Genomic DNA, 20081 nt, shown 5'->3' on the forward strand with positions numbered 1-20081 from the left:
GTCCGATAGTATCGACTAGCTACAGGGAGAAATTATGTGCCAAAAATCTGAGAATGGTTGCCCTATATGCTGGCAACAGTGGAAGGACATATAGGATGTGCATTCATGCATATCCTAGTTGTGCATTGTAGTGCCTTATTACTTGCAGATACGCTACCCATAGGTGTCACGCGTGTCGGATTGATGTCGGATTATGCACGACTGTCTTGTTCCTGTTCCAGAGTTAGGTCTACACTGTGGCTTCATGCTTCATGTTCGCCCATGCTTCACACCTATCGTGACCCATGTCTCCCCGTACCCCTTTTCTGCACTCTTGTCGGACCCTTGTCCTATAGTCATACTAGTCAATAATGGCCTCGGACGTCGCTCGCCTCGAACGTGCGGAATTTGGTCGATTCGTCGTAGTAATCTCGCACGGGAACCCTGATGAACCGTGCCAGGACCACTCCACGCTCCGCCTTTATAAGCAGAGCCTGACTTAGCCCTTGGTATCACCACTCGGTGCACGTTACCTCACTTAGCTTTTCCTTTGAGCTAGCTTTTCACTTAGCCTTCCTCACAACCACCGCCAGAAATGGCAGGAGCCTGGGTTAGTAGTTACTGCCTGAATGTTGAGGGTTTTCCCAAAATCTTGCATGCCACCTTGTAAAAGCTTGGGGTTAGAGATTGTCCTGAGTATGAGGGCCGTGAGTATGAGGAGCATGGCACCGAGTGGTGTGAGGTTACCTTCTACATCAGGAAGAGTGAAGAGTTCCCCAACCTCACTGAAGCCTGGAGTGTTACCGCAACCGGATTTCACTCCGTTGACACCTACCAGGTTGTGGTCCGCAAAGCCTTGTGGAACCTTTGCTAGATCTATGAAGAGCCCATTGCCTATACCCCCATGCGGTTCTTTCCACCTTTGGACTAGAATCGGCGGGCATAGAGGGCTCACATGGAGGCCTTATAAGGGTAGGATGCGTAAGAGGACAGCCCAACCGTGGTGCACTTGACCTCATACCTGCTTGCTTTGGATGAGCAGTATGACCGACAAGCCTTGGAACTGAGGATCTGCCTCCGTCGAGCTGAGGAAGCCAAGATCTTCACCCGGATGCTCGAGGTGTAACTCGCTAAAGCACATGCCAATGCTGCAGCTACAGAGAGCCAGGAGACTATCATGTCGGAAGCTCTGAAGGAGGCTAAAGATCGGCATGTCCATCAACTGCGTGAGGCCTATCTTGTCACTAGGGCCAAGCAGAGGACATTGGCTGCTGAAAGGTAGGATGCCACGATCTTAGAAGGGATCCCTATCTACCCGCTAGAAAGAAGAAGAACTAGTGTTGCAGCACCGCCAGCACCTCCACCGTCGAAAGTGTCAGAAGAAGAGCCCTTGGTTCCTCTTACTTAGCCATTGCCCCGAGAAGATGTAGATTAGTCGCCTTGGGATGCTGTACCCATAGGAGTAGTGCTTTTCGTTGCTGTCCTCCGATATTGTGTTCGTGCCATTGTTGTTCGTCCATAGTTGTTGAGATCGTCCACCAGTAGGGAAGGTGAATGTTGTATCACGCATGGGAGCCTGAATGCCTGTATGATGTACCCGTATCGGACTGTTGGAACATGCATTTTATTTATTTCGATGTGTTTATTGCGTTCATCTACCTTAAGTTCATTAGATGTGCTTAAGAGTTTTCATGGGCGAAATTAAGCGGGTTACAATAGAAGTTAACATTCAGATGCTAGCAGATTAGCCATGAACATAGGACATTGTATCGACTAATTGTGGATGTCCCAGCAGAACACTTGAATCTCTTTAAAACAAATCCGCTGTTGGATTTGAATTCCTTGTCCCTTGTTGTGAAGGGAACCTTTGTTGTTTGAATTTTTTCCCTTGCAATACTCCTCTTATCCTGTGGTCTATGACCCCACCACCCTCATGGCATGTAAGTTGGTAATAGTTACCTAGTTAAAAGCTTACGGTGCCACAATGAAACCGGGGGCTCCCTGTGGAACAGCTGCCACATGGTGACGCTGCTTGGCATGCGCTAGTATCGGGGTTTTTGACCAAGTACCTTTACCAAGTTACACCACCATACCGTTTTGCTACAAAATTTTCTCCTTGGAAATGTTCAGGTGTTCAAACGGGAAGTCCACAATGGGTTGATGCAATAGTGTACTATCAAAGTATACAAAAAGGAGGTGGTTTTGGAGGAAGAAAGTATGACATGATCTAAGTTTACAGAAAAGATGGATGCGGTCAAGGAAGGAAAGCAAAAGAAGAGTAGTAAGGAAAGTTAGCAGTGGATAGTCGGGAGTAATTGAAAAGTCTGAGTGGATGTCATGTCTTGAGCCTGTGTTTAGTTGACTACGCTACGCATGCTGGGTCATTTCGCTACATGCCCAATGAACGCTGTTGTATCAGGCTCTTAGCTCCTCGTTTTCGCGTGGCCACGGCATCGTGCCGCACTCAGCCGTCCTTGTGCACTGTGCGCTTTTCCTTTTCCTGATGTTCGGTCGGCTCCTCTACCCTGCACCATCGTTCCCCATACCGGACCCCCCCATTTCCCCTTTTCCCTTTCTCTTTTCTCTTGGAAGCATGGTTGCCCACATGCCTGCCTCATCAAGCGAACCCCTCTCCTCTCCTCCCCTTTATTTCCCCCTCTGCCGCTCGCGCAGGAAGTGCACCATGTCCAATCTTATCTTCATAGCATGAACCGTCTGTGTATCCCACCCCCACCGCATCCGCATCCACATCCGATGTGTTGCGCCCCACCTCCGTTCACCGCTATAAGATCCCCTTGGTCCTTGCTCTTCTTCTTCATTCCATTCCCTCGCATTCGGAAGTAGAGCTACGAGATCCGGTCGTCACTCATGGAATTATGTTCATCAAGTCTAAGGTGATGGTGTAATCCGAGGAGAAGAAAGGATCTGGTTCATCGAAGAAGTTCAAGTTTCCCTTGGGGTAGTCAACCTTAGGGTTCACGATGTTTTACTTCTCCAGTCGACTGTTTCTGGATCTGTTGGTGCTACGCCATGTTTTGGATACTCATTGTCCTGTTGTTTCTCCATTGCCCTCATCTGTCTCAACTTCTGGATTAAGTCTTGGTTGTACCAGGTTGCTCTTAACCATGTATCCCTAGATCTCCGTGTGGTTTAGTGTTTGAAGTCGTGTAATATTTTATGTAATCCCTGATCTACGGAATGAGATCATGTTTTCCCCTCTTCTGGTTCTTGCTTCGAATCTCGGGACGAGATTCTTTTTAAGGGGGGTTGGTTGTAACACCCCTGGTGTTACGATCTTGTTTAGTACTACGATTTAGGCCTAAGAAAAATTCACGAAGCGAGTTTCCTTGGATTTTTAAATGAAAACGTACGGGAGGCGATAAGCGAATCCTGTGTGGTTTAGTTTCGTGGACTCGAATAAACGCTTAAGTTAAATTACGTAGTGCGTAAAAATAATTGGGAATGTCGAATGACTGATACTAGCGGACGGTTTGTCCTGTTGGATTAAGCATGAAAAGCAACTTGTATAAATAAAATAAAATCCATTAATAAATAGAACGATACTATATATATAAACTCACGGGTTTATTATGTTAAGCATGAACTGACGAGAAAGAGAGCGTAGCAGCTTTGTTTATTTTTCCGGCGTGCAACGTACTCGCCTGGCATTACTTTTGATCACTGTCTCGTTCTCATCGTGGCCCTAGCAATTCGCTGCATTGCAAAGTCTCCTCATCCATCCGCATCTATGCTCCTTGGCTTTTGCTTTGCTTCTCTCTCTGACTTGATTACTTCTGTCTACATTTGTCGAGCCGCTCCTAGTTTTCCCTCCCTCTGCTTGTCTCTGTTTCTCTGATTGCCTGCCTTGCTTGTCTCTGTGGCCGCGGTCTTGTCCGTGTCAATCGGCATGCCCTGCTGGCCACGTTGGGCCTAGGCGTCCTGCTGTCATGTTTAAGAAGTAACCAAGCCAGCACGCGTCTCCTTGCTTGTTCGTCTTGAGCTAGTCTGCGAATGATCTTCTCCTTCTCCCTTCTTAATTTAATTAGCACACATACACTTTTTATTGCTGATCAGCCCCATTGGCATGACAAAGACACACTCAAGTCCAAGTCCATCATGAATCAATTATAGGATGTGGCCTGTGGCTCGGTATGTCTAAGTGAAGTGCAACAGTGGAGCTAATCAGACGACTCAGCACAAGACTTCCAAAGTCATGGACAGATGCACAAGGAGTTTTGAACAGCTTCAGTTATCTGCTTATTGTCTATGCAAATGCTGATTAGTGCACTGATGAAAATGACATGCTGGTCAAGTGGCAGTATTTAAGTGTCGTGTTTATTCATCTTTGAAATAAAAAAATGAAGTGTAGTGTTTGTCGAGCGGGCGCCCACAAACACATGGACAATTCCAGACTCCTCTGATCAACTAGCCTAGTTAATATGTCGAAAGACCAAAGACCACTCAAGTCCATCACCTAAAATTCTCACCGCGTCTTGCACGTCATGCACTGTTCACCATAGAATCACTGCAGCATGAAGAAACACTGTTCACCAGTAGAAACCACTGTTGATCCGAGCAACACGTCGTGCACAAGCAGCTGCTTTTGACCCGTGGTCTCCTCCTCCATTGATTCCCTGATATGCAGGAATGAACCAACACATTTCCCTCTTATAATCATGGAAAGTCTAGTCCACTACCCGTCCAGCACTGTTATGTGATCAGCACCAGCACTCCCTTCATCACGTCAATTTAATTTTCGGATTCAATTAACAACCCACCTTGTAAAAGCCATATCTCCCTCATATGAACTCCGATTTCATTGATTCTTTTTCCTAAATTCATCTAAAATCACGCTCTACCTAGTCCAGGTCCACGGTCTTCTGCACATCAAATTTGTCTATCAACATTGAAGTCTCAAGTACAAGGCACTACTACACGCTTCTCCAGTTCATTCACAGTAGTCATGCCTAACCTTCTCATCATCCTCTTTTTCCTCCTCTTGCTTAATTCCATCCCCGTGTCTCCTGCCTTTAAAAGGATACGCCGAGCCGTTCTGCTCTGCTGCTCACTTGCTTCTCTCAAATCAAGTTTCTCTGTTCTTGCCCGTGAAAGCTGTGTCTATTGATCTCCTTCCTCGAGCTGCAATAGACCAAGGTAGATAGTCCCCATACATCCCCTACCTCCCTTCTACATCCCCATGCCCTTGGATTTGGAAGTCATGGTCAGAATCGCCATCAGGCGAAAGTCCAGCAGCTATCCATGGTGGACGAGCTAAGGAGCACAAACGCTCGGTGCTCTCTGTGTCTCTCTCGAAGAGTCCTAGCCGTATACCCGCTATGCTCTTTGTTTAGTCCAGCAGCAGCAGCTTGTCCTATGCCATGTGCTAGTAGCAAAGCCGAGAACCAACTCAGCTCCTATACACGTAAAAGTCAAGGGTCGTCAGCCATTAATCCACTCCACCCATTTCTTTATTCCTTTTCCCTTTCTAATAAACCAACGGCAACACAGTGGCCACTAATCACGTTTCATTTTCTCTCCTCGTGATTAATTAGCAGCCACCTTGCACAATTAATAACTCCACTATGCTAACTCCGACTCCATCACTTCTTCTTCCTAAATTCATCTAAAATCGAACCCTACCTATCCATAAAGTTTCATAATTTTTGGAACGCATTTGAATTTATGTGAATATTTATTTGTGTCTGTTTGCCGAGTACCATGAGTTCGACGCCGATGGAGGGACATCGATGGACCTGCTGAGTCATCGGGAGTTGCTGGAGAAATGAAACGATAGTGGATCGATGGTATCAACTAGAGTAGCTGAAAAGATGGTGCCAGGGATCATATCACGAAGATGGAATGCTAACTTTTGGTTATATTTTACCCAGACAAGCCTTGGTGCATAACCCCTACGTTTCTGTAGTTTAAATTATATTTGTACATTAAGTTTTAAGGAGTTGAATGAAACCCACTTGCATATATATCTTTATCCTATGAGTCTTACTAGTATGACAAGATCATGTAAAATGCTATGCTACAGGACTCTGGTAGAAGTCGAGTGATTGCCTGTCACTCGCGAGAGATAGGAAATATATTATTTGACTATTATCACTTAGAAAATATAAATGGTGGAAAGAAAAAATAGGTGACCGGGTAGGAATATGGTTTGGGTATTAGGTGGGTGTAAGAGGTTGTGTCGCCAGTGGACGCAGGGGCATGGCTTGGTTACACTGCTTTTCCTGTCTGTGTCAGTTAAGGACCGGTCATTGCATAAGGCTCTAGGCAAGTCACAAACTTATTATCCTGAGCACATACTTGGGTATGAGCGCTAGGAAGACTTGTTGCTCTCTTGTCGCGGATCTGGCTCTTTCTAGACCGACTGTTAGGGTTTTATTTTGGTGGAGGAGGTCCTTGCACCGCACTGAGTTCGGGACTCAGGGGTGGGGGCTTGGAGTCCCAGTTTAGACGGGGACCTAGACACCTAGGGATAGGAGAGTGATGGATTGGTCCTACTTGTGCCTAAGGTACAAGCGGGGCGTGTGTTTTTCGGGGTACCCAGCTGGGGGCATTGATTCGCAAATCATCGAGAAATCCGGTACGGCTTGTCTACTGGTTTAGCATCGTAGTAAGAACTAAAAGATGGAAGATAGGAAAAAGGAAATCTGATTGCTTACCACCTGCTTGAAAGTAGCACAGGTGCTTACATAGAATGGTTAGTTAATGAACCAATGCGGCCATTAATAAAAATCGAATATAAGGATGCACGCTTAGTAATGCTTCCTGCAAATGCAATAAACCCACAAGCCAGATAGGCTTGCATATCCTTGGAGTCTTTTCTTTTCCTCCTGTCGGGTAAGTCTTGCTGAGTATAATTGAGTACTCAGGGTTTTATTTCCCCTATTGTAGGTGACAGGTGGATGCTAAAGCTAACTTTTGTGTGTGGATTCCTCCTGGTGGGCTCAGCGAGGATTCCTTTACGCTGCGATCATAGTTGTTATTTATAACTCTCATCAAATGCTTTTATAAATGAAAGTTTCATAATCTGTTGTCATAGTTTATATATCAATACTTCATCATGTCATTAATAGATGTTTATTTCCGCTATAACTCTGTTCACATGTTTATATTCCACTGTTCAATTAAGTTATTCATAACTCTGATAATATAATTACATTCCTCTGTTATAGTAAATAAATATTATACTCTAATGTTGTACTAAAAGTGATGTAAGAAATGGTTAAGAATGTTGTAAGCTTTATTCTTTCATTTGTGATCCTGATGGCAAAAATGTGGATTTTTTGGGTTCTCTCCTGGGGTGTGCCCGACAGAACCGAGTAATTTAGTGTTCTCCCTTGAGTGCTTAGTGTCTAATAGAAGACAAGCACTCCTATAAGGCATTAGATTAGGCGGTTCTGCCACAGTCTAGCTGAGGCTAAAGTCTTTAATCCAAACATAGGGAAGCTAGACTCTAAGACAGTCAGTTGTCTATCTAGAAAAGTCAAAATGTTATCGCTTATATTGTCTTGACAGACATATGAAGTTTGTAGAAACAAGATACGTTGTGTTCTTGGAGGATGATATGGTCAAGGAGAGCATGGTAGCACGAGAAATTAATTTTGAGGAGAAGCAGGTACATGTGCCTACTCTGATGGTTCAGGAGCCATTCTTCACGCTACCTATTATTGCTGCACCAACAGTGCAAGACACTATAGTAACAGCACATGTTGTTAGTTCTCCCGTGGCGACAATGAATGAACATGAGGAACCTATCCTTTAGGATCCTGTAGAACCCGTTGTCACACATGAGGAAGAGCAACAACAGCCTCATATAGAACAAGCAGCAACTAACGAGGCCCCTAGAAGGTCTCAAAGAGCTAGGAAACTAGCCATTCCTGATGACTACGAAGTCTATGAATGTGAAGAATCTCAAATGGAGAGGTGATCCCACCTCATTTGAAGAAGCCATGAGAAGCGCTCACTCATCAAAATGGCTTGAAGCCACGTAAGATGAAATGAGATCAATGAATACCAATAGTGTTTGGAACATAGAAATAATTCCTAAAGGAGCCAAGATAGTAGGCTGTAAATGGGTCTACAAAACTAAATATGACTCCGAAGGGAATGTAGAAAGATTTAAAGCGTGACTTATGGCGAAAGGCTTCACGCAAAGAGAAGGCATAGATTACAATGAGACATTTTTCAAGTCTCATGTAAGAATTCTTTTAGAATTATAATGGCGCTTGTAGCACATTACGATTTAGAATTACATCAAATAGATGTAAATACGACATTTCTAAACAGGGATTTGGAGGAAAATGTTTATATGGCACAACCAAAAAATTTTGTTGTGGAAGAAAAAGAACATATGGGATGTAGCTTGAAAAAATCCATTTACGGATTAAAACAAGCATCAAGGCAGTTGTATTTAAAGTTTGATAGTACAATAAGAAAGTTTGGGTTTCAAGAAAATATAGAGGACAATTGCGTTTATGTAAAGTTCAAGAATGAGAAATACATTTTCCTAATCTTATATGTGGATGACATCTTACTTGCTAGTAGTGATGTTAATCTACTACTAGAAATGAAGAAGTTCTTGTTCTCGAAGTTTGATATGAAGGATCTCGATGAAGCTTCGTTTCGTTCTAGGAATAGAGATTCACCGAGATAGAGAAAAGGGGGTTTTAGGACTATCACAAAACGCATAGTTAGAAAAGGTTCTAAAGAAATACAGTATGCAAAATTATAAGCCTTCACCTGCTCCCATAGTCAAGGGCGATAGATTTGGAGAATTTCAATGTCCCAGGAACCAATATGAGATCGATCAAATAAAAGTGGTTCCATATGCTTCAGCTATCGAAAGTTTACAGTATGCTTAAGTGTGTACATGACCTGACTTAGCATTTATTACCAGGTTACTTGGCAGATATCAGAGTAATCTAGGAATAGAACACTAGAGACTAGTAAAGAAGGTTTTATGTTACTTGCAAGGCACAAAAGGTCTTATGCTAACATACAGAAGATCTGATTCCATACACATAGAGGGGTATACAGATTCATATTATGCGGGAGATGATAGAAAATCTATGTCAGGATATATATTCATTCTCGTAGGAGGAGCTATATCGTGGAAAAGCTCAAAGCAAATCATTACTACATCATCTACGATATATGTCGAGTTTGTAGCGTGTTATGAGGCCACAGGGACAGGTAAATTGGCTGAAGAAGTTCATGCCCGGGTTGATAGTGGTAGATGACATACATAAGCCACTCAAGTTATACTACGATAATAATCTAGCAGTATGTTATGCTCACAACAATAAGGTCAAGTGGTGCTGCCAAACACATTGACATAAAGTATTATATTGTGAAAGACAAAGTCCAGGATCATATAATTAGTCTTGAGCATATAAGTACAGAAAAGATGCTCGCGGATCCGCTTACAAAAGGCTTACCACCCAACGTGTTCAGAGAACACTTAGCCCGCATGGATTTGAGGAGAAAGCCTATGATTCCTGGACAATAAGGGCCTAGATGAGAATCTGTTTCAAAATAGAGAGGTGCATTATAGTTGTTAATCTAATGGCAACTGATCGTGATGATGAGACACGCTCTATGCACTGATCTGTAATGGAATAGAAAAAAAGATAAAGTAAGTTAAGTTTAAGTCATAAGGTGATATCAAGGGGGAGAACGTTAGGTTGATCTCTACCAACTTGGCCAAACAGTCCAATTGGATCCTTGATCCACGTCCTGATCGGGGGTGCCCAACCCTATCTATGGTTGGTGGGGCCCCATCGCATAGCGCCATAAAAAGGAGGTGGGGCCGGGGCACAAGGCACGAGGTTCATCTGAGTGGCCACAAACCCCATCTACATCCATAACCATAAGCCGATCTAGAGAGAGGGTGCTGCCAGCGACGGAAAGCCACCACCGCTGCGTCTTCACCGCCGCCTCTGCGACCGGGCCTCCACTGCGACGTCCACACCGCCGCTGGACTCCACTGCTGCCCTACATCGACACCATGGCCAGCTCCTCCGCCAAGCCTGCCGATGGTCGGTAACGCCTCCCCACTCTCATCCTCTCTCTCTATCTCTCTCAGTTTTAGTTCATGTTCTAGGATTTACTATATCCTAAATGCAAGTTTATACCCGTTAGATCTACTGCTAGTCGATTTTAAGTTCTAACATATTTTTGTCACAAGAGGGGGTAAATGTCTATATAACACTTAATAAAATGTCCACTAAGAAAAATTTGAGTGATAAAATGGCTATCAAAGCTGGATGAATTTTTTTGAATATGTAAATGTTTTAACACTTTTCAAATAATTGTTAAATAAATTTCTTCTATCTATCACGAAATAATTACCCTATTTCTAGATGCATCGTAGTTGATGTGAAATGTGTTGGCTTTCTAACATGCTTGGTTTTGCTGCTTAGTACATAGAGTAGCACTAAATTTAGTTTTGTGTTGTCTAGGCCATACCTTATGCTTCCTACAACCATGCAAGCTAGCATGATCTTTGTTGGTGTGTTGCCGCTGGTCTTGCATCTACTCATCAAAGATAAAGTCACCGCATGCTCTATTTATTTACTACTGAAATCATAGGCGAATGTGGTTTGTGTGAGGTCTAATGTGAAAATTTAGATGTGTTTGAATAACCCTGGTCACTTCTTCTTCGAACACAAATGCCTAGTCATTTGCAATCTTATTAACTATGTTGGACAAGCAGCTAGGCTTTCCATGTTGATACTATAAAGTATAACGGCGCCATTTACTATTGAATTATGTTGATCAAATTAAACCCTACCCATGTTCACACTATGGAGCTCTGCAATAATGATATACTAGAAAAAATGGCGCGGCTTGCCGCGCCAGCCCTTGATTAATCCGTTGCGGTTTAGATGGTTGTTTCCATTGGATCTTGCTAGTTTTGATATGCTAACTATTACCACCTAACAGCAATATTTCAATTGCTAAGAGATGCTAAATTGCTAATAGACTCAAAGGTGGAAAGATGGTCTATTATTAGCACGTCCTGTTTGGATTCATGTTTGGTAATTTTAGCATGCTACTTATGAGCATGAAGATCCATACATGCCGTACTTTGGTAGTACTATGGAAATACGGTGATGATCACTGCCACTGCTACAAACAGTTGTGCATTGCTACAATGTATTGGAAAATGGGTACATTTGGCTAATTCATTGATCCTGTTTTTACAAGTCATGGTTTTCCGTTTATCTCTCAGCGCGCATCTTCTTCTGCTCGTGTCGGGTGCTCCCCATCTGAAATAAACCAATTAGGAGTGCAGTGTCAATGCAGACTTTTGCACAAAAGATAAGCTTTTGTTCGTTAAAATCTCTCTAATATTACCTTTTCAATTCCTTTGTGCAAAAGAACTGCTAGTGCTAGGTGGACCGGACTTTTGTGGATACGACTCAGAAGTAATGTTGCTTGGTGAACTTTAATCTGAAACGGTGCCTTTGATTCAGTAAATTCTGAGAGGCTCAGCTGAGAGTCGATGCAACAGAAAAAAATCTTGTCTTTAAACCTTGAATTGCATTTTCAGATGAATACTGATTTCCAACCTGCAACTGAGACCATGACAATCCTCAGAAACAAATGCTACAGTGCAAACCCAATACAAAACTATACAAGCGTGAGAAAATTCCACCAAGGCCGTGGAGCACAAAAATATAAAAACATATAACAGAGGTAACAATATACTATCATGATTGTACCTGACTACCTTTTCATTTATGTTTTCACATTACAGATGGTTGAGGGTAGTGATTTATCCTCTGCACATTGGAATGCAGAGGGATCATCCAGAATACCACAATCTGAATAAGATGAGTCAAACACACAAACCCTTGCTGCAGAGTAACATCAGAAGAGTAAACAGTATCTGAAGAAGAAGGAATCCAAGATAACCATCTGAGTTCAGCAGCTGCTGCTGACCATCTGTGGAATTAGACAGTTATCACCTGTTTACACAAATTAAGATCTTAGCTAATAAGCTAGAAGTTCTGAATACCTGGGTTAGATCGTTATCTCCATAAGTGGGGCTATCCTGCAGAGCACTGTGTTTATTGAGAATGGACGAACGGGACAGCCATTTCATCTAACACCATGGGGCCGTCCCTCGGGCAGCTGCTCTGTCGAACTTTTTTCAGTGCTGCAGCGCCCCACGCCACTCCTCGGGCGGCAGTGCTGCCATGTGGCCATGTCCTTGCGGGCGGGGCGGTGTAGAAGGTGCGAGATGGCGCGGGCGACGGAGTGGGCTGGCGGGCGAGTTTGCCAAGCGCTGTAGGCATGGTGGAGAGCACGCTGTTGGTGAGCGGGCAGTACTGCGATGCCGTCGGCAAGGAGGCCATCGAGCCCACAACGCCCGTGCTTGGACGCAGCGGGTGTCGGTCTTCTCGCTACGACCGCGTTCCAGATAAGGGCGGCAGCGACCCGAGATGTGGGCAGTTGGTGGCATAGGGCCACGCCGGCGAGCGGCGAGTGATGCGGCAGGCAAACGGTGGAGACCGGCATCTTCGCAATGCTTCGGGAAGACATCCGTGGCATTGCGGGGCGACGTCGAGGAGGATGGGGGAGAGGTAGAAGGGCCGCCGGGCCCCACTCGCGCCGGCGCAGGGGCGCCATCGCCTGGCACCCGCCGCCGCATCAGGAGGGAAGGGGAGAGAAAGAGAGAGGAAGGGGAGGGCGAGATGGAGGTGAGAGGCAGGCGAGGGAGAGCAGCGGTGGAGGAGGAGGAGGGCGGCCGACGCCGCCGCACCCCGGTCGCGCCCGTCGCCGTGGTCGCGTCGGGAGAGGGTCCCGTGATATACAGACTAATTTTGGTAAAGTTCGAGGGCTTTTTTGAAAAAAAAAACTGAGAGAGGCCTGAAGTTCGAGGGTTTTTTTTTGAAAAAATACCGGGCTAGCACGATTTGCGCGGCCGATCAAACGGTTTCGAAAAGCACGCGACGTGGCACGCTGGCTAGCCAGCTTTTGGAGGCACGATTCATATGTAAAAGATGTCCATGTGATATATTGCATTCAAGTACAGTTTTGGACTATGAACTAAGCTATCGAACCAATCTCAAGCTATCTTAAACTCATCGCATGTAGTATTAGGTTAATCCGTAACAACAAACATCATACAAGCCTCATCCATGTATAGGCCCTGTTCGGCTTACCCTATATTTGACTTGTTCGGCTTCTTTTTTTTAGTCAGAACAGTGTTTTACTTTCACAATAATTCAGCCAGAACAGTGTTTTTCAGTTAGCTTCAACCAAGTTTTAGACCAACAAATGAGGCCTATTGTCCACTATGTTTGAAAGATAGCTTTCTTTCATTTTATTCAGAACATATAAATGCCAAGCCAGCTCTAGACTAGTCAAGGAGCTAGAAAGAGGATAGCACTTGGCAAAGCACGGGTCTGCTCTTACCTTCACGAGCGATGCGATCCAAAAATAATCCATCGAGACATAAAAGCCTCCAACATGCTTCTTGATGAATATTTCGAAGCAATTGTGGGCAGCGGCGAAGCCACAATGCATGTGTCGGGGTCATGCGACCCCGATAACTTTGTACGAATAAGTGGAACCCCGTGTATTCCGGCTAGCTACGACCCCATCAAATTGAGTTCATGAATCTGTGCGACCTCGGTAACAGTTTAGTCTAGATTCGCCGCTGATTGTGGGGGATTTTGGATTGGCAAAACTCTTGGATCACAGATAGTCTCATGTGTACAATTGCAATACGTGGGACTATCGGACATATAGCACCAGAGTATCTGTCCACTGGCCAGTCATCAGAGAAGACTGATGTGTTTAAATTTGGGGCTCTATTAGTTGAGTTGATCACTGGTGAGAAGGTGTTGGATTTGGAAGAGTAGCTGAAAGTGTATCTAGCCCTAAACTCTATATGGTGGCGTTTGGATAGTGGGAAATGAGGGGAGGGAATGGGAAATGAAAGGAGGAAAATATCCTAACCCATGTTTGGATTATAGGTATGGGAAGAAGGGATAGCGATAGGGATATCCAAACCCAGCGAGAGGGGTGGGTTACGACGGGAAATCCACCATGCGCGAGAGACGCCGCGGCCACCGCTGCTTTGCCTCGGTGCATCTCGCTTTGCTGCTGGAGCCACACCTCCCTTTCCTGCTTGCCAGGGTCGCGCCGCCGCCGGAGCCGCACTATCTGGGTTGCCGGAGCCACACCATCCTTCACTGCGCGGGACATCGCAGCCCCACCTCGCCTAGCTGTGCGAGATGACAGAGCTGCAGGCTGCTGCGGTTTCAGATGCGCCGCGCCGCCAGAGCAGCAGCCGCTCGCCTCGGAGATGCCCGCCGCCGGAGCCACCGCTCAACTCTACCTTTGAGGCCGCTCGCCTCGGATGCGCTGGAGCAGGAGCAAGCAAAGGCCATTCGCATGCTGCCAGCTTTGGATGCCTGTCTTCTGTCAGATGAGCACATGGAGACCGAGAACCATCGGGCAATTTTTTTATTAGCAAAGTAGCGAGTGGGTCCCACATAGAGCTGCTATCCCGAACAAGGGACAGGAGATTAACCAGACCATAAACCCACCAATTTCCCTATCCCTTTCCCAAATTGTATCCAAAAGCCACCTAAACTCATAGTCCGTGGATACTATGTGTATATATGGCATGTTCGGTTTATGACTTAGGTGTGCCAAACTAAACCTTGGTCATGGCCAAATTAAGGCAATGACAAAATTAGACCTAAAAAATGATGTTTGGTTTGTGATGGAGCTAAAACTCGGCCAATACTAAAATCTGGAGTGGTGGAAGAATATTTGGGAGTCATGCCAAATTTTGTTGTAGTTGTGGGTATGAACATGTAAGGTTCATATGTCATTGGTTTATTCTTCAATGAAACATGGCCATGTGCGATTTTGTTTTCTAGATAAAATCACAAGGAATGTGGTGATAACAACGAGTTACAAATAAGATATATAGTTAGGCAGATATTAACATTCGAAGCTTCAGTTATCTAAAAGTTTTGAAGCAATGTGCCAAATTCAGCCGGGTGAATTCTTGAGCAGGAGTTGGGCCAACTTTGACTGTCGACGGCATGATAATTTTATACTGGTCAGATAAACTTGATCCCTTCTGCTCAAAAAAAAAAGAAGAAGATAAACTTGAGCCCTGGAACTAAACAAGGGATAGACAAGAAGGAATAGATTTGTAAGACAGGTCAAGTTTTGGTTTGTCTTCCTGGGGCCTAAAACCAAATAGCCCCGTAGTATGTGAATAGCAGTATAGCACAGCGTTCCATTCCATTCCTGGGGCCTAAAACCAAATAACCAAATGTAGTAGGCACGGGCTGTCTGTCTCTGTAGATGAGCGAGAGGGACAGCAGCGTCGGTGCAGCAGCGCTGTTGCAACTTGCAGCAGCAAAGCGAGCTGGCAGCTGCAGGTAGTGATCAAAATGCAGTAGAGACTAGAGAGTGTGTCCATGGCGAGTTGTAAAAAAGCGTGATGGCGATGGAAGAACCGGTCGATGGCGAGTGTTGGCTACTGCTGGTTGCCGGATGCTTCTCCATGGGCCATGGCGTCGCACTCGCACCAACTGTTTGGTCGATGCGTCTCCTCGCATGCATGCATGCAAAAGGCAGGAGCTCCGATCTCTTCGCGCGCCTTTTCTCCCCTGTCGTGATGATCTGATGCCTCGCTTGCAATGCTCCAAGCGGATAGCCGGATACAGTTTTGGCTGGGAGGCCTGGTCCGGGCAAGGCAAATTGAGCAGCGGATCTTCAGCGATCCCGATAATGGCAGACGGCCAAAAAGGTCCACCGTGTTTGAGAGGGAAAGGGGGCGCGAGCCGGGGCGTTTGTCTCTCTTGCCTTGGGAAGGAACCCCTGTGTCGCGCGCTGACAGCAGGGTACGTGCGAGACGTCCGCGGGATATGACAAGGTCCTGCGCGTCCTGTCTGCGTGCGCCTCACATGACACACATGCCATGGGAGGACGGGCATCCATCCGGACACGGACCGGGTCGCGGCATGGCAATGGCATACGAGCCTTGGCGATGTGCCGCAGCGGCTGGAGGCGGTCAAGCAAGCAGCCGCACATGCATTGATGCATGCCCTTGTCGTGGACTCCCATCCGGCCCCTTGGCATCGCCGCACGCTGCACGGAGACACGGACGGGGGCGCCGGACCACGGCGTGCCGCGGCCCGCGGGTTGGACAAGGCCGACAGGCAAGCGAACAAACAGGGACGGGGACGTGTGCACCGACGCGACGCCCGCCGGCAGGCAGGCGACGGACGGAGGGGGCTCACCGGCTCACTCATTGCGCCTTTCTTTGTCCGCCGCCCACGTCAAATCGAGTCGTGCCCCCTCCTTGTTCTCGTCGTCGCCTTCCTCCCGTTGCGCTGCTCGCGTCATCCCGTCGCATCATTGCCGATTATTAGAGCTCCACCACCACACGCCATTCTTCTTCGGGGACACACGCACAGCGCGCCCACTCCATTCCTGCATGCCTTGCCCCCTCCACCTCCACTCCCTCTCTCTCTCTCTCACTCACTCACTCGCAGCCCTGCCTGCCTACTGCCGTTATCTATCTCCTCGCCCGCCCGTGTCAGCGCAGCGCGCGTCGTGTCAGCTGTCACCGGCCGGTCGTGTCGTCCACGCTCTTGCCAGGCCGGGCTGGCGGCTGGCGGCTGGCGGCTGGTGGCTGACCAGGCGAGCGAGATCGATCTCCTCCGTCTAGATATGAGCGCCGCCAGGTGCATCAAGCTCGCGCTGCTGCTGTCGTTCATCCCGCTGGCGCTCAGGGCGACCTCGCTCCTCCTCGGCGGCCACGCCGTGCCGGCAACGGCATCGTCTCGCCACTCCTGGACCACCCGGCACCTGTGGAGCAGCGGAACCGCGACCGTCGTCTCGGCCGGGCCAGCGCGCGACCGGGTCCGGCCGTATCGCCGACGCGACGCACCGGCGGCGGACCGGGACCGCCGCCTCTGACGGCGGCACGAGGCGGCTCCGGCAGGCCGACGGCAGCCGCGACTGGTTCGAGGACGACAAGAGGCTGGCGCCCACGGGGTCCAACCCGCTGCACAACCTGCGGTGACGGCGGCCGGGCGGGGATGGACGGACGGACGCCGCCGGCCCGCCACGCTGGCTAGCTGGCTGCTGCCGTCGCTTCGTTCCCGGCTCGTGATCGAATCTTTCAGGTCGGCACGCAAAATGGCGACTAGAATTTGCTCCTGGTAATCTCAGTCCGCGATTTCTTGAATCGGCTAGCGTGCTACACGTACGTACGTGCTGCATACTTCCTTCGAGTTTGTCAATGTACATAGGATTTGAATACTTGAATTGAATTTGTGTGACTTGTGAAACAAATACTTGCGCACGGCACGGCACGGCATGTTTGCAGTTTGCCTGCATTTCCTTCAAATAACCTGCGTGTATCCAGGATTAGGTACATTATGGAAATTGTCATATCCTCATGGGTTAAAATGTTAACAGCAGCTGAGCACTAGCTGAATACTCGAGCTATGATCTCAGAGGGAGTAAGTTCGCACGAAGACATTAGAACTGGTCACCTCTGAATTTCGCACATAATTCGCTACAAAGAAAATAAAGAAAGAATAGTATCAGACGCTCACTTGAGGCCATAATTAACTAACTCGAGTGCTTAGACGTACTGTACGTCTGTACATGCCACAATCACAGGCTGGGAAGCTACACAGTAGACTTGACTATTCAGGGTTTACTCCGGCACAGTCGCACAGAGGAGTCCACAGAGACCGGACGCGGACAGGACAGACTCCCTTTGGTCCTTTGTGCATTGCACACTTCTCTTTTTTTCTCCCCTACAAAAAGAAAAAGAATAGGAGCAGAAACAGAGGAAACCTTTACTGTGTCTGTAGCTATCGCAGTACCAGTCTATCAGTGAAGAAATTAGACAAGGATCTTTCAATCTTTTTGATATTTCAAAAAGAAATTAGGGATTTCAAAAAATTTTGCGCAGTATCCGTCACATCGAATCTTACGGCACATGCATGGAGTACTAAATGTAGACGAAAAAAAACTAATTGCACAGTTGGGTGAGAAATCGTGAGACGAAACTTTTGAACCTAATTAGTCTATAATTAGACACTAATTACTAGATACAAACGAAGCTGCTACAGTAGCCCAAATCAAAAAAAAAAAAAATCTAAACGGGGCCTTAGACCAGAAACAGAGCGCAGGCATCCCTGGAGTACAGCCGAGATTCTGCAAAATTTAGCAGCCTCTCCTGCAATGATGGTGTCGCCGAATCATCCCGGCACGGCACGCCGAAAACCAACTGATGTGAAGGCACAGACGGACGGAATCCCTAATCGCTGCAACTAGAGACAAGCGCCGCAGTACAACACTGACCACAGATCTAATAATCCGATAAGAATCCAACCTGGAATTAGGGAAGTAAATTTTTTTAATCCCCCTCAAGAGCAAAACAGACCATAGAAACTAACCGTCGTCGTTATTATCTGATTGTGCATTACATGCTAACACGAAAGGTAGTAAAACTGTAAAAGTAGCGGGACAATAAGTAACACACTGTCAACCGTTGACATGATGATCAGAGCTGACAAAGCAAACCCCTAAGTCCTGATCATCAGAACACCGCAAACAATCTGAAAATACTAATTTATTATGAGAGAAAAACATTATACCGATAAGCTCAAACGGGCCCAATAAACTAAAGCGACACATATGATGCGAGACAACACAACAGGCACAGTGATCGTGAAGCAGTGTACGGTGTACCGTCGTCAGTCTCGGTGGTCAGCACCGGGCGGGCGGCTCGTCGCCGGCGACGACGCTGATCTTGCCCTGGTCGAGCAGGCTGTAGAACTCGCGGGTGCGGCGGTGGTTGCTCCAGTGGTGGAGCTTCCACAGGTAACCCGCCAAGAGGCCCAGGCTCATGCCGTACACGATCTCCCTCAGCACGCTCGGCGGCCGCCGCCGCCTTCCCCTGGCCGTCGCGGCGGCGTGCGTGGCCACCTTGTGCGCCGTCGTCGACATGCTGCTGCTTGCTCTTGCTAGCCTCTGTGGGCCACGACGCACGCACAGATGGTGAGAGTGACACGAGCTCACGCGATCGAGGTGCAGACGTGCAGCTGCGTTTGGGGTATTCCAAAGTGGCGAGAAGCTTGAGGGAAAGCAGCGTGCAGCAGCGCGCCGTGTCAGCTGAGAAAGCAAGCACGTGTGTCGGAGCCGCGTCACCGCCACGCGTGTCGGCTCGGCTCCACGCGGCAATGGCATGCATGACGCCGCTGACCACGCACGTGACAAGCGGCTTGCCTTTCGGTCGGTGCGTTCAGCTTGTACTGGGTTTCAGGTGCTAGATCTGTGACCTCTTTGCGTCCATGATTCGATTCAGGTACTGTTTGATTTCTACCGGCGCTCCTAGAATTCCTAACACATGCATGAAGTATTATATAATATCCTCGGTGTTAACTTGTACAATTTTTTACTAAAATCATGTCATGAGCATCATGTTTATATATTATTACATACGGTAAAATAAGAAATTAAATTTTATTGCACTAATTCTCAATTTGAGCTCTAATTTATTCCTTGTCTAAATACTCTCCAGCACAGCTCAACTCACTATTGTCATCCTGATCCAACTCTAGCTCTTATTATTCTTCTCCTCCTTAATTTCCCATGCACGCACTCGGCACTCGCAAGCCCGCGAAGCACGCTTCAGTACATTCTTTGGCAAAACCGCAACGCTTTTACTTTATCGTGTCAAGCAAGTCAAGTTGGCAGCACATGACCGACCGGCAGCAGCATCGCACACGCTACACATTAATTTCAATCACAAGCTCTGCTCGCTGCGCACGCCGCTTTGCTCACTGCTCAGTTGCTTTGCAAACGCAGCTCAGACACCTTTCCATGCGTCAGCACTGCAGCAACGCAGAATTACGGTAGCACGAAGTAAACACGGTTCACCGCGTCTTGCACGTCTTGCACTGTTTACCGCAGAAAACACTGTTCACCGTAGAAAACAATGTTCATCCGAGCATCACGTCGTGCACAAGCCACGCTTTATTACCTTTAAGCAGACTAGTTCTGCCACAACCTGCAGTACAAGT

General features: G+C 47.0%; 1 long non-coding RNA gene and 1 pseudogene across 3 annotated transcripts; one reads left to right on the top strand and one right to left on the bottom strand.

Annotated features, from left to right (window-relative positions):
* Window positions 1-11087: 11087 nt before the first annotated feature.
* On the bottom strand, window positions 11088-14427 carry LOC136457660 (uncharacterized). Of its 3 annotated transcripts, none has more exons than XR_010759781.1 (4): window positions 12017-14427; window positions 11729-11943; window positions 11353-11573; window positions 11088-11264 (listed from the first exon to the last, which is right to left on the bottom strand). It is a non-coding gene; the product is annotated as an uncharacterized lncRNA (long non-coding RNA). The 3 variants fall into 3 exon arrangements; XR_010759782.1 differs by having other exon boundaries at window positions 11721-11943; XR_010759780.1 differs by having other exon boundaries at window positions 11353-11943.
* Window positions 14428-16268: 1841 nt separating this feature from the next.
* On the top strand, window positions 16269-17387 carry LOC136457661 (uncharacterized; annotated as a pseudogene).
* The last annotated feature ends 2694 nt before the right edge of the window (window positions 17388-20081 follow it).

This window comes from Miscanthus floridulus, chromosome 6 (assembly GCF_019320115.1).
Source record: "Miscanthus floridulus cultivar M001 chromosome 6, ASM1932011v1, whole genome shotgun sequence".
Lineage (NCBI taxonomy): Eukaryota > Viridiplantae > Streptophyta > Magnoliopsida > Poales > Poaceae > Miscanthus > Miscanthus floridulus.